Source organism: Stegodyphus dumicola, chromosome 5 (assembly GCF_044657685.1).
Source record: "Stegodyphus dumicola isolate Sdum_Otavi_A_Nest chromosome 5, ASM4465768v1".
NCBI classification, from domain to species: domain Eukaryota; kingdom Metazoa; phylum Arthropoda; class Arachnida; order Araneae; family Eresidae; genus Stegodyphus; species Stegodyphus dumicola.
In genome coordinates this window covers 179,281,085-179,297,261 of record NC_140772.1, presented here as the reverse complement: position 1 = coordinate 179,297,261, position 16,177 = coordinate 179,281,085, and the positions used below count along the sequence as shown (strand labels likewise).

Genomic DNA, 16,177 nt, shown 5'->3' with positions numbered 1-16,177 from the left:
GTCTTTGCAAGTTTTCTTAAGCAAGGCGAGCGTCTCGGAAACGCTTTTGCCTAGGGTGAAGGCAAATTATAATCGCGTAGCGCTGCTCCAGCCGCGTGATCTTCACTAGGTCAGAGCTCGGACGTGATTGCCGCAGGATGCGTTGCTTAGATCCCCACCTCAAATCTCGCCACCGTGAAGCGCGCTGCTGATATCTGAAGTGCCGTGCTTCTTTACGGACAAGTCCTGTAAAAACTTATATATAAAACATTTTGTAGATTTAAAATGTGACATGAGAACGATACGTTAACTTTGGAAAATAAAAGTCTGTTACGTCGGAAAAATGAATTTCATATTTTATTTCCTTGAAATTTATTCCTGCGTTAAATACCCCAAAGAAATATTATCAGAGGCGTTTTATCTATCAGTTAACAAAACTGTTTTATGTATGGTTTAGGCATTTAAAATCAGCTATCTTTGACCCAATTCTTTTTTCCTTAAAACTACGATAACATGTTGGATTACGCTATGAGATGATGGATGCAGTTATCTGCGTATTTCATAATCAGTGTGAAAACAGAAATGTCTTTATATTTTAAATGTGTGAACAGCTTTTTTTTCACACTAGATTTGAGCAATCTTTAATTGTAAACAACCTTATAATGAAAAAAAATAAACCCCTAAAAACATAAATAACATTACCGGAAGAAAAGTTTGAAGCTGTAATAAAAAGACGTTACAAATACTCGAATATTTTCGAAATTTATTAAAGCATTCTATGGATATGTGTTAATAATAATATTACTGTAATAATAAAAACTTAATTCAAGATTTTACTAAATAAAAAATCGATTTCGTTTGAGTATTGTGTGAAAAAAATTATTAAATTATTAAAGCACTAGAAGAGTTTTTTTTCTCCCTCTTCTTTCAGAGACTCTTGTTTTATTTAAAACATTTGATGAAAGTTGAGAGTATAAATATCCCAATCTCTAAACTTTTGTCTCTTTATACCGCATAAATTTAGAATCACGTGCATTTCAAAAACGAAGACTGCGGACTTTGGACCGTTAAATATTTATTCTTGACATGCACTTCCATTTAGAAAAGTTTACAAAATTTAATACAGTATTTAATGAAAAGAAAACTTAAACTCCGTACATTGGTACGATTTGTGAAAAGGAAATTCGGCTTACTATTTTCTTTCAATTTAGAAAATGATAACACTCGAGTGCTTTGCTATAATTAAATAAACCAAACCAACCAAACAATTGACAAAACAGCTAACTGAAAATTTTGATCAAGCTTTTAAGAATAAAATACACAACGTTTTCATACTTTGGAGTATAAAATTAGCAGAGGTATAAATAATTAATGCACGATTAAAACCAGTTACAGATTTAATAACAAATATTTTCTGCTGCTACAATACAGCAGCATTAATTGACTTCAACAAGCAATTTTCATTTCATTCAGGGATGGATATTAGGTAGATAAAATTCTGTTAATAGCCTTGCGAGCTCTTTCTGTAGGCCTTCTTACTGAGTTCTAATACGACCATAAAATGGCTAAACTTATTGGTCCTTTCTCTTTATTTTTCAGTTTTAATAGAATTAAAATTTAACATCATCCGAAAGGCACACTTTTATATTTATACAGCACACACATAAAATCACACGCACACAAACCACATACATAATTCCATAATAATATGGAATATGCACTTCCTATGATACCTTTTGAATCCGATTGAAATTCAGCATGCAGATAGTTCAGAACTAAGTATGAAGTTGATTAAGTATGCAAGGATGATATAAAATTTTAGAGTGTTTTTAAGGAAAAGGTGTAGTGAATAATGTATATCAAGATAAAACTAAATGTGAAATTTGTATGATTGCTGCTAAAGGTTGTATGAGATCCTATACGCTTTCACTTTGCATCCAAAACAGTTTTGTAAACACGAGCAGATAAGCGAATTACAGAGAAACTTAAACCATTGGTTTAAAGTAGCCGAGTAATTAAATGGCTTATTGCCTGGCTCTGTCTCCAATCAGCAGCAGTGTCATCTACGATGCTACTGCCAGTGGGTTGCAAAAGACAGAATCCAATGTCATGCGCAAAGTTTACGGATAAGGAGATTATAAGACACTATGACTGAAACGTGTGTAAAAATCACACTCATGCGCAAAGTTTACGGATAAAGGGATTATAAGACACTATGACTGAAACGTGTGTAAAAATCACACTCGCATAGTATATTTATTATATAGATTTTACTATTCATGTCCACAAGAGGCCGTCTACAATATGACTTCATGTGGGATATCAACAAAAACGGGTTGTTCATCCGAGCCATCAGACAGCTTGAGGTCTATAAAACCTTGCATTCTTTCGATAGAACAGGGGATATTCTAGATATAATTATTCTCAAAAACATTCCTACCACGCCGTATCTTGAAGTACAAGAAGAGATGTCATCCGACCACTTCCCTATCAAATTCGAGTTTTATGAGTTTTACTCACCTCTACAGAAGAAAATCATTAAGGTAAATTGGGACCTTTTTAAAAAACATCTAGAAAATTCTACCTTGTCGCATTAACGTACAGCACTTCGGATATATAAAAAACGAAGATAATAAACTGAACACTAAAATTCAAAATTCTATATTCAAATGCATATTTTATATCACTAAACCGACGAGCTTTTAGAGCTTCCTAAATATATCCTTGACTTAATTCAACTTCGCATCAGAAGCAGAAAAACTTGGCAGCGTTTAAGATACCCCAGGGATAAAGCCTACGTTAATTATTTAACGAGAAGAATTAATCATGAAAATAGTAATTATAGATCTAACTGCTGGGATACCCTCTTAGAAAACATACAACCCAATGCAATTTGGAAACTCGCTAAATTAATTAAGACATGCAAGTCCAACCACCTTCATCCTATATATGATATGGGCAGAACCCACCATTCGGAAGAGCACATAACCAACGTAATCGCTGAAGAACTCCGAAAAGTTTATGAAAAGCGTCTCGAAGAAGATTTTACTTCCTTCATCTCCCAAACCGAACTGCGTTCTATCATAAATAAACTCAAGAAAAAGAAAGCACAAGGTTATATTCTCACATAGTGCTGCTAAATTGTGCAGGCGCTCCATCATGCTGAAATCAGATGTGTTGTTGTTGTTGTTGCTAATGCTAACTTATCAGACCCATAGCCAGCCCAAGCCCACTAAATTCCTCGTGGTAAGGAGGGTAAGTTTACGCTTATTGTTGGCAACAGCCTTGAACACCATACAGGTGACAGTGCGATTTAGCTCAGTTCGCCCCCAATTTTGATGGAGAGCACCCCTGGACGACGGATCCAAGAGTCTCCTACTGCTCTTCCCTACCACCAACCTCTCGAGAGAACTTTAGGCTCCAAGCCGTATGGACACTATACATTTACAAACATCCATGCCTTTTCTGGGATTCGAACCCGGGCCTTTCGGCTAGGCAGTCGGCGACGCTAACCAATATATCGATTGGGCGGCACTGATACAAGATGTTTCGACGTATAGCTGTTGGAACGTTAACCATTAGATCCAGTAACACTCTTTCCACAAAATGTCCATAGAAAACTGATTTCGCAAACAGATTCAGCCTTCTCCTGCAGCGTCCTTTCCTGAAATGGTCAATCTTCCCATTCTCATATAACCCTGCGAGCATTGCCTTCTAGCGATCGCCGTTCGCATTTTCGGACATCACTTCCTATTAAATCTGGTTTGTTATGGTATGACAGACCACCATGTTAATTTTGGCAACGACCTTTTGAGACTCACTGTACTAATGAAGGTAACAAATGCCACCAACACAGCCAAATGCTTAAACTTTCTCCATCTTATTACAGTTTATATAGAAAAGTGTTTACCTATGTAACGAAAAGTGCCTACTGTATTTTTATGTCGCTCTCAGGTTTATATTCATGGCTTTTACCAGGGGGCTAAAACAAACGCGAGTCTCTAAACAAGATATGATCAAGTCGTTTCTTATTTATTCCTTTTTTCTTGAACTCTAGGTAATTTCTGTCATAAAGGTTAACAATGCGATCACTATGTGACTACTTGCTGATAAGGATTAATAAAAAGGAACAGGAAAAATTCCGGGGGTTTATATTTGATAGAACAAAGGTCAAAATACAAAATGAAAAGAAAGGAAAACAAGACTGTTTAAGCAAAGGAAATTCCGAAAAGTCTTAATACAAAATTTAAACAGGGTTAAGAAGTTAGCTAAAAAAATTAATTAATATTTTTTAAATTTTAATCCAGTAGCAAGGTATTTTGTTAGAACTTTTAATGATTATTAAATGTAATAAAGGTTTTAATTAGGATGATAAGATATATTTCTAAAGCTGATCTTTGATTCATTAATTTTGTTAGGCCTAAGGCATTTCTTGAGGCAAAACCCTCGCATTGTCATTACTAATTGGGAAGACAAACTCTTTTGGTGATTCTAAATATGCCATACCTGTAGTTTTGTTCAAGAAATTTGTTATTTAACCTGGGAAAATATTATGTCGATCTTTTACTTTCTCTCGTGATTTTTAAAAACGTAAAGGAATCGATCGCTATGGTGTATTTTCGAAGTTACTTGCAAAATTTAATCAGAACAAAATCTCATAATGAAATTTTATTTATTTAGAATAAGTCTCATAATAAAATTAAATCGAAACTATTCTGGCTAAAGGAGAAGCTTCTGGGTCATAAAATTGAAAACATTTATTTCGTTTCAGATCTATAAAATATCAGTTCTTAAAATATTAATTAATGAATCGCGGTTTAGAAAAGAGCATCATTCTCGTTCTGTTGATTGAATATATAATATTTCACCATCCTGAAACAAACAAAAAAAATAATTTATGTTTATTAAATCGTATACGTCTATTATACAGCCCAACTCATTTAAGTGAAGTCCGCTTTACGAAAACCAACTTTATCGACAAGTTGTAAAAGAAAAGGAAATAACGTTAAATCAATGACTCCTAAAACCAATCAATTTTTAACCACTTTATTTTCCATTTCATCATCATTTAGAATTGAATACATATTTTATGCTTCAAAGAATAGCCAAATAATTAACGCATTTTTATAAACTAAACTAATATCCTTTACAAAAAAAAAAAAAAAAAAAAAAAATGGTGAACTTTTCAAATTTATTTCCCAAACACGACTATCAAACATGAACTCAAAATTTAATAATGCAATATATCACTTAAATGCTGCTCCCTTCTAAAAGCATTTACTGAAAAAATAACACTAACTGAAAAATAAAATGCATTAGTAAGTTATAAAAGGATATTGTGTATTAATAATGAGTTTTTGGCTTTTTGGGAGGAATTTTGTCAGTAGACTAACGATGCTATTCACTATATATGGTCGTGCTGTAATTGGAAGCATACTCGACGCATATTCAGGAGATCCGGCATCTGAATTCCGGAAAAGGGAACTAGACACTTTTCACCTGTTGGTGACCCATTTGCCAAACGGCGAATTATTGTCCTCCACCTTTTAGTTCGAACGCCACTTGTACAGTCATTAGGTTATATCGATGCTTTAACGGGAAAAATTTGCAGTTCCCTTTCCAGCATCGATATAGTCTAATGACTCTAAAAGTCGCGTTCGAACTAAAAGGTGGATGACAATAATTCACCATTTGGCGACTGGTTCACCTCGAGGATATTGCATATTTCTCACGTCTCTAGTGTTCAGCCCTCTCCAGAAAAAAGCAAAAACCTAATGCCTCAACAATTATGTTCCAGAACATATCTAAATGCGGAAATTTATTTGTGCAGTATTATGAGATTTTGTTTAATACATTCTAGAAGCTACATTTCTGTTGGAAATATCCATGCAATATACTGCAATGTTTTCCGTCATCCTTATTTCTAACTTTATTTATGTGAAATTAATTTAAAAGTTTAAAATTAATATTAGACACAAATATAATAACTAAGTAATCGCTTTTCCAATTCTAGATTTTTAGTAATTCTGTTCATTAAATTAAAAATGAAATTTAATACACTACTGGCCATTAAAATTGAATGGAAGGAATGATTTGACTAATGTAAAAATAACATGAAGGAAAGAAGAGGTTGGGATAAGTAAATAATTAGTATTTCAGAGCATTTAGACGACGCAGAAAGGAGAAACGACATCTGAAGAACTGCATAAAAGAAAAGTTGTGTAGTGGATTTCTCTTTCGAAATTGCTTTGTAAGGTTGGAATTTGCCCTAAATATCGTGTTATGCCTCGAATAAGAAGAAGACATGCTTACCAGCAAGTCTTGGAATTCGAAAGAGGCAGGATTGTTGCGTATTGAGAATGTGGATTATTGTTCCATGATACGGCCCATCGCACTAATCAACATCCGACCATTGTATTGCGAATATGGAATTAATGTGTCGCTGAGGGACGGCATGAAGAACTGAACGGCATGAAGAATCTGAACGCCCTCCCATGAATAACGCCCGAGAGGTCAGACATATTGTGAGGTCAGCCCTACAAAATCATACAACCACATCACGCACCATTAGTCAGGAAATGGGCATGTTTGCAGTCCGCCCAGTATCCGCTTGTACAGTGCGTCGACGTTTCAGTAATGTGGACTATCAGTACCGTGACCATTGCTTCGGCTTCCCTTGACAATGCAGCATAGAGGGAAACTTTGATTCTGTTGGGCCGAGCGACAAAGCTGGATACAGGAGTGGCACAATGTCGTCTTTTTAGACGAATCCCGGTTTTGCGTGCAGTATTCTGATGGCTGTAGTGTCTGGAGGCTCTAAGGAGAACGTCGTCTGCTTGCATATAGGCATAGGAGCTATGCGCCTGATGTGATGGTTTGGGCAGCCACTGGGTACACGACACGCACATGTTCAGTTGTTATCGACAGTAATTTGAGCGCAAATCGGTATATTTCTGACATTTTACGTACAGTGATTGTGCCCTACGTTCGAGGCCTGTCAAACGCCATCTTCTAATAGGATAATGCAACACAACACGTGGCACTTCGTGTTCTGACCTTCCTCAATATGCAGGGTATTCGATTGCTGCCCTGGTCTGTACGGTCTCCAGATCTGTAACCCATTGAAAACATCTGTTCATGGGTTCCTGAGAGACTGTCCCGCCACCCTTCTCCAACTAACATGGCTGATGAAGTTTGGCATGGACTTAAAGCAGCATGTTTCTATCATTCAAGCCCAGTTTGATTCCATGCCTAATCGAATAAGGGTCATTTTAGCTGCCAGGGGTGCCAGCTGTTTTCTACTAATTTCGTATCCTTGTAAATCCCGAAACGGCTTATAGATTTAATCAGTTTGTGTTCATATCGTACTAATTACGTGCAATAAATATCTTTATGATTTGCTTTCTTTCCTGGTGTTGCAATTTTATTGGCCAGCAGTGTAATTATTTCAGCTAAACTTGACTGCAGTGCAAGAGTTACTTAGAACAGAATTGAAACAATATTATTTTTTATGGGGAAAATATGTAATATAAAACGGTTTTAAAATATATTACGTCCAAAGGGACGTAGTATATTTAACTAAAGGCATGTGCTTTAAAATGTACTTTGTATATTCTGTATTTTTTAGTTTTTACATATATATTTTCATCTTAATTTCAGATGAAATGCTTTTTTGATACGACCTTCTCGAATAGTCCAGTGTAAATTATCATGTTTGTTCATCAGTTTTAGGAAAAGAATGATTAAATAAATACCTTTATTCTGCGATAAACAGAGTATGTAACCGTATCATAGAATGAATGTATCGTTTTAAGAAATCCCAAATTCCATTTTATGTCATATAATAAAATGTAATGTTTTAATTAAATCTCAAAACCTTTCTCCGTTTTAAAATCGAATCATTTACACCAATGATTTCAGTTACAAATAGCACGTTCATTTATGCGTTATCGCCCTTTAGGACGTTTAATCAGAGTAATTTAATAATGATTCGTAAAAAAGTTAATTTAAAATGTCAGAAAGTACAAATTCTGTGATTTTTAAATTAACGAAGGAAACTTGCAAAGAATATTTTAAGTCACAATAGCAGAGAATGATCGCAAGGTAATAAATAATGAAAGCGAGATGAAGAGATTAAAGTTTCTCAAAAGCGACAATGGGAAAGTTTTATCAGTTGGATAATACATAATATTGAAAAAGGACGAATTGAAACTAAAATCTTTTTTTTTCTAATTTATCATGTTTATCAGCTAATACAAGAAAGATTATATGAGAAAAATAGATTTGAATAAAATATAAAAAGAAGTGTCATTTTCCTCTGTATTTCCTCCACACGAAATGGAGTTATTCAATTTAAAAATTTCGCTTTGATGTTGTAATTTATTTGACTTTTTAGTGCTGATCAACAAAACTATGATAATTGAAACAGACTATTTTTTTTTAATTTTGGATCGCTTAGAAAAGGCAATCCCAATAAAGTTCTAAGGGAGCTTAAATAAATGACGCCACAACATTACAGTTAGATCAAAAGTGGTTAGCACAGAATTTTTTGTTCTTTTCAATTCGTTGAATTTCTTAAGAATATTAATATGACATTTTTGCTCTGTTTTCCTTTTTTTATCATATAATAAGACACATGAAGTCTGCTTTGCTTTCCAGAAACATCAATGCATACTGAGTCGTGCATAAGCACGTGCCATTCTTCAGTGAGTTGGCATTGATTCTCTAATTTTGGCATTGGGTTGCGTGTATTCGCTACGTTTTGCTGTCGCTGAACAATGTTTGTGTGATCAAATTCCACAATTGCTGCCAATGTTCGCATTGTTTGACGCGGATTATCATGAACCAACTGATTTAGATGGTTTCTATGAAAATGAGAAGGTCTTAAAGAAAGTGTTTCATCACCCAAGTTGAATTTTCCTTCTCGCAAACGAGAAAAGCCGTCCTCTCTGCACGTGCTTTACTCCCGCACGCACCATAAATTCTTTTTGTGGCTTCTTCATCAAAATCAAAGAGTTAAATCTGTCGGAAATGTTCATTTTTCTCTCTTTGACACTCCATACTGATTAGCCATGAAAATAGCGAAAACGAACTGTTAACAACATACCAGCTCTTGCTCGTAACAATCCAACACCAAGTTGCATAGAAACAACTGAATAACGAATAACGAAGGCTCTTTACAATGATGTCTTGCTAATCCAATTTACAATGGCACGGACATGTGCACCGACCCAATAATTTAGAAAGTCATTTATAGAAATAAGATGTTTTAGCTCAAAAAAGTTTTCATTCAATGAAAATTATTACGCTGAATATTATGAAACAAGTGATTGAAAAAAATAATTATTAATATAATTATTTAAGTCAGCAGATTTCTTTTTCAAAGTAGCTTATTCGCAATTTCTGTTTTAAAACCATAATTATAACAGAAAAGAATTAATGCTGTTTTCTTCTTTTTTGCCGAAGGTTGCGCTAAATTTTTATTAAAAAATAATATGGATTCAAAAAACAAGTTCTTTCAGATACCTGAAATTGGTTTTTATAGCTAAACGTAGAGTAGATCTTTAATTTAATGCCAAAGAAAGATGGAATATATTTGCTAAAATAAATTCGCAAAAAAAGGAATGAACGTTTACAGGTAAATGATATTTTTTCATATCAATATTTTTTAACCTTTCTTCCTCTTTGTACTAACATATGAAAATATCGTTCCGAGTAACTATTTATACAATTGTTCTGTCAATGGTATATTATTAGCTGACTAGTGGAGCAAAAACTATACCGAAGCATATTTAGATACGTTTCCTTATGTTTCCTTATACTATGTTTCCTTATACGTTTCCTTATACTATATGTTTTAGTTCATTTTTTTAGTTAATATTTATTGCTGTTTTTACTTATTCTCACTCCTGTGTGTATAGCCAAAGCACAGAATGAGTCTGTCAGTTCTTTTCCATCTTCCATGGAAAGAACTGTCATAAGGAATTCACTGATTTCATATCCCTGAAATGCCTCCATGACAAAAAAACAGTCAAAAATCATTACTTCACAGAAATTCGAGCCCGAGTACAATGAAGCTCAAGGAGCCCACTTCTATAACTCTCATAACATTCGTGGCAGCACTTAACTCAGTATTAAAAGGAACGTCATTTTTACCTAAGAACGTACCATTCGACTGCATTAAGCTTACCACGCGAGTTGAACCAGTTTTATTTGCGCAAACTCTAAATGAAGAGTAGGCATAGTCTTCATCTAGAAGGCTAGGCTAGATTTGACATTAAAAAAAATTTTTATACGTAGACCTTTAAACCAATTGTGACACACCATTGACACACATCATAAATAATAAATCTTCTGATATACTATACAGTTCCGAGCATATGACGATTATTTTTTTAATTTCACTTTTGAAACTTTACTTGTATTACATAATAAGGTTGTTTACAGAACACACTGAGATAATTATTCATTTACCTACATTACACAATTTTATTTCAAAATAAAATATTTAGATCATTTCACAAACGTTTTCATATAATACCAACGACAACATAATTTCATGTTTCTGAGGATATCGTATACGCAAGTACATTTTATTACCTTATTAAAAAAGTCTTTAAAAATTCAGGTTTCTCTAACGTTTGGACAACTAAGGTGATTTGGGCGATAAATCTGCACATTTGTTTGTCAAAATTTTCACTAAAGTTACTGTTGGGAGAAAGTCTATTATTCATCTGTGATTGATTGAGGGGACCAAATCAACAAAGATGTCTCATCTAGACAAAGCACTGTCTTCCCACATGAGATGCAATCGTAACTGATCAATAACTCTTCTGGTATCTTTCGGGGGTCATTCATTCTAATTCAAACGTATCATCATCAATTCTCTTATCTAGTTTTCGTCTTAATATTTTGCATTTACCATTACATCACATTGACATCATTATCCGATACTTCATAACTATGTTTAACAATTTACTCTTTACAATTGTCTAATGAATTCCTTCTTTACAATTCTCCATCCGCTTCCAATTATTTCTATTGAATTTTAAAACAATAAGTGAGCAAATTAGTTCCAGACTCATTTGTTGCTGATTCCTCGTCATAGGAGCTGTAATGAATTATTCATATTATTTGAGAAATATTTACCATTGATTTACTACAGAGATTTTAACTCTCGCTCAGCATCAGGCTACCCGTTTTTAAAATAATGTACTTGGTGCCGAGAGACAACCAAAGTCTAGAGTCACAAGTTGAGTCAATCAAAGTCGAGAAAAAATCAAATATTTATATAATTTTTTCAATACATTTGTCCATTTACATACATATTACATAGAATTATTACTGCGTTTTATGCGCGTTTGCTGCAGTTAATTGTAAAATATTATACCTGCCTATGACCACTTCGTTTAGAAATTCACTGAACAACGATTGTGGACACTTTGCCTGACAAGGTGAAGGAAATCCCGCCGGATGCGTTCAGCTTCCTCCCTGGGTCTCGTTCCTAAAGTTTCTCTGCATTTCTCACTTTTCTTACATACACCTTAGCTTTCAAAAGTGCCCCAATGGGAGATGTGTGAAGCACGTAGGTCGGGAAACATAGTGGGGCATCGGATGCAACCAAAAGGAAGAAGTCTGTTTGCAGAATCATTCCGTTGTCCTCCGTCCATGCAGTGGAGCTAACTCTCCATATCGAAAAATTCCGGATCTTTATTCATAAGGTAGTTATAATATTTCACAGGCATCTGTAACAAATGCACACAAAGAGTAGTTGTAAAGTCTACGAGGCATATATGTAACAGAAGTGTAATGAAAATAATGGTATAAAAATTTTGGTGTTTCCAAATGTCTCTTGAACAAAATATACATATTTTCCAAATGTGTAACCGAAACTCTCTCCCACTCTCACACTAAACTTATTCATTTAAAGAAATGGTTACAAATTTAATATGTATCTTTAAATCCTTTTATTAAAGTTAGATAATAATTTTAAAATGCGATGTAAATAATGTAGTTTAATTTTAAAACTGAAACAGTGTTTATTAAGAGTTAAAGTAACATCCAGCTCAAGACTAGTCGTATTGCATTCGTGATCATTTATGAAAAGCCTCAAACTTTATGAAATTTTTTCTTTGAATTTTTTTTCCAGTGTCTTGGGAAATTTTCCTTTAGGCGATAAGACACAAATAAAATACAGAATATAAAAATACAGACAGAATTCAATACCAAACTCAGAATTTACACACCAAATCATAAACTACTATGAAAAAAAATCTCATATGGTCTCGGATTTCCAAATAATATTTGAATACAAAATACTCTGTAAAAGCGGAAAAAAAAAGATGATCACAATCCATTAAGCCGAAATTGCAGAAAGGATACATATTCTATTGAAAATTCTAGTCTTATTCAAATGGGCATCCAAGTAGTCATATTTAACTGGTATTAAGAATGCAGCTACTATACCTTGAAGGCAGTCTGGTACATCGTCAAAATTCTTGCTCCAGATACGGCTTATAATACAATTCTGGAGATTACAAATAAAGCCACATTTAAATTTGTTGTCTATGATTTACATCCTGTTTCTGTTGCGTAAGAAATTTGGACATAATGAATTAAACATTAGACTTTCAACTAATCGGAAATTAAAAATTTTTAAAGTACTTAAATCATACACAACTTTATTATTTATTTTAACATATTAAACAATTTTATCTTTAAAAGTCGTTAAAATGCAATTAACATACAAAAATATGTTTTAAATAAAATAATAATTGTATCAGATATCAAGGCATTTTCAAAAGAGTTCTACCTCCAAAAAGAGGAAAAAAAAAAAAAAAAAAAAAAACAGTGCCCATATGAATTTCGTTCACAGGAATAATATTTAAGTATACAGTTTTCAATTACTGTAGTCGATGAGACGGTATCAAAATAGTGTGTAGAAAATTTTGATATAATGATTTCATTTACACTGGTTTCCAAAAGTTAAGCGACAAACGGAAAACTGATGTTAACTGGAAACGTATACTATAAGCAAATTGCGCGAAATTTGGTTATAATATTTATTACATCATTTGTAACTTAAAGCACAAGAAAATGTTACACAAAATATTTACATTTAGTGATATCCAGAGGAACAAGTGGCAGAGAACAGAGATACTTTTTTGTCCCGAGCCCGCCACTATCTGTAAAGCTGACACCTCTCTTGGGGCCACGAGACGCCTCATAAGGAGTTACCAAACAGAGGATGATTCAATTCCATTTGGCGTTTCATAGAACAATTTATTCATACTATCGTAAAATTTGAAAAAAATAATGCATGCACCAATACGTTTGAATATACAAGCTACATATAAACGCATAAATAACATATAGGTGCAGAAAACGCTAATTAAGCAATGCAGTTATTGAAGTCTTTATATAACGTACTACATAAGGCACATAAGTTACATACGGGCATATAAAACACATACAAGCAGAGCAATTCAATATCGTTATATGACACAGACTATAATACAAATTTGATTTTTCACGAAAGAACTCAACAAAGAATTTGATTCTTCACAGCTTCAAGAAGCTTCACAGTTGAGAAATAGATTCAAGAAACTAGTGCACTAGGCGAGCTGTGTGAGAGCAGCCATTTGCTGTTTCCAAAATGAAAGAATCACCAATTACCACACCCCCGGAGAGAATCCAAGAGGCGCTTAATGGTATTAAAGCTTTCCCGAAATTATTTAATACACCGCCACTTATTGAATAGCTGTTCGCTCCTTCGCAGCTGGTTTTAAGCTACATCGCATTTACATAAGACGACGACGGCGCCCTCTTTTGCATACTCAGTGTAGCTTGCTTTTATTTGTAACGTGTGCAGATTTCAAGAATTTCAAATTATAGCCGATTTAATGCAATATTTCCTGTTGGAAACTAGCATACTCGAAAACTGAAATTATTGTTCCCGGGTCTAATTTAAAATTCTCAATACTTAGCATCTGGAATATGATGATTGTATATTATAGATGAGAATGAGATTTCGCAGGTGATAATAACGATCCAGTTTATTATTACAGACCTGATATAGTTTTCACGGAAAAACCCTGGTGGATGCATGCAAGGATCCTTTATCCATCTTTCTGTACTCTCAAGCCACCCGAAAAGATTTTCGGCTTAGCAGGTATGTAGAGGCCTCTGTGCGGCAAACAGCTGTATTGACATCCAAGCCTTCTCCATGATTGCAACCCGATGCTCAATAACCACCTACTATAGTACCATACCCACAAGCACTATACCAACCAAAGTGGCATATAAAAATACTTACTATTTTATTAATTTTATCTTTTAAAGTAAACCAAATGTGTTTATTTTTTCTAGTTGTCCACGCCGCTTGTCTATTCATCCATACATTTTTATTTACATTAAGGTCACTGTTTTACATTAAGGTCAAAATACATACCTTTACAATAATAATTCATTTCATCCCATTTGAATTCCTCCTAAAGTCCTTTAGCTTATTAATGTCCTTACTTCTTAATTTCCTGAGGACTCATAAATCATAATATATATCAATGCTCATCATTTTCCAAATTAGTGTGAATTTTTGTCACATTTTCTTCCTTTTGATGATCAAACTCATAATTGCAGAATTTCGAACTGTCTTTCATCAGATAGACAGAAAGCATACTAGATGAAGATTTTTTAAAGTTCTGTAACGTAATTAACCGAAATCTCGAGATTTTCCCATTTTTTTTCAAATAGTGTTTAACATTTTTATTAATTGTGCAGCTGTTAAAAATCAAGGACTTTTTAATCAAACAATTATTCGTTCATCAATCTCTAACAAGCAATCTCATGATTTTTGATGACGATGAGATCAGATTTGTAAACTAAACTTAAATCTGAATGAGTTGAATATAACGTTAGTCCAATAAATAAATCGGAAAGATCTGAAAGAAATATGATTTTTGCTTCATCTGTACTATACTGGTTCAAAGGAATAACTTCTTTACCTAGAGGAAATTATTGTCTTTTTTTTTTCCCAAATTTTCGGGTTAAGGACCTTAAATATATACATATGTGTGTACTCCTCGTATGTGTTTTAAATATTTCACTTGTTTGAAAGTAACATCAGAACTAGTCCATGAAATCCATCGTGGCAAGGAGAGCAAGTTTGCGCCTGTAATCGGAAAGAGCCTTGAGCACCATATAGGTGGCAGTACAACTTCGCCCAGTTCCGTTTCCAATTATGATGAAGAACACCCGGGGTATGAAAGGGTCTCTCACCCTTCTTTCCCTACCACCAACCTCTCAAGAGGACGTTCGGCTCGCCATTTATTTAGAGTGCCCCCCATGCTGCAAAGACATGCATACTTACAAACATCCATACCTACTCCGGGATTAGAACCCAGTGTCTTCGGAACTTCAGCAAGCTTCCCTAACCAGTATACCGTCTGATAGGCACTTTCACATAGATAAAAGGTTACGTTAAACCGTTTTAATTAAAATTTTAAAATAATAATAGTAATCATCATAGTAATTTTAATGAAAAGTTATTACAGATAAAATAAGAGAGTGCAAGTAAGAGAATTGTATTAGTGCTTTAAAAGAATTTCTCGATTTGAAGGAACAAAAGTCATGATAGCATAGAAATGGCAATCTAAAAGAATTTCGGTTCATTTAAACTTGCTTTTACACTTTTGAAATTAATTTTGTATTTCTTAGCAGCCGCACGAATTTAGTTTTAGCCACATACCGTTGTCCATACTCTATTACTTTGGACCAGAAGGAGCTATTTAACCAGGAGATCTATTAATTTCGCTTTGGCATTTTGCGTTGATTCGCTACAAGCGTTGTTTCAGTTTTCAAATTGTTGCCACCAAATACTATAGTCCTGTATTATGTTTAAAGAAATTTAAAAATGAAGAATCTGCATAAATGTATGCAGGTTTTTCGCATTGTGATAAAGCAATGTACCTAGAGCAAACAAATTTTGAATGACGTAATCTTCCTGCAAATATGGGCATCTAAAAGGCCAAATTTGAAATTCGGAATTTGTTTTATTATGGATTTCATATTTTGTTAACCTGTAACGCACTTTTGATTAACAAACACCAGGATTTCCAAGCGAGCAATGGCAAGGTTGTACAGAAAAAACATTTTTTTGTCCAGCGCGCGAGACTGTGTACCTGAAATTCTAAAGATATGT

The 16,177-nt window shown here is 33.8% G+C and overlaps 1 protein-coding gene across 6 annotated transcripts in view; it reads right to left on the bottom strand.

Annotated features, from left to right (window-relative positions):
* LOC118200679 (dopamine receptor 2-like) overlaps window positions 1–16,177 on the bottom strand; it is a 507,186-nt gene that overhangs the window by 191,433 nt on the left and 299,576 nt on the right. For 2 of the 6 annotated variants that reach the window (XM_035372640.2, XM_035372659.2), the window contains one exon: window positions 11,369–11,723. The exons of the other annotated variants lie outside the window; for them this stretch is intronic. The gene's annotated coding sequence lies outside the window, so the exon portion shown is untranslated. The remainder of the gene's footprint in view (window positions 1–11,368; window positions 11,724–16,177) is intronic. 6 annotated transcript variants of the gene reach the window in all.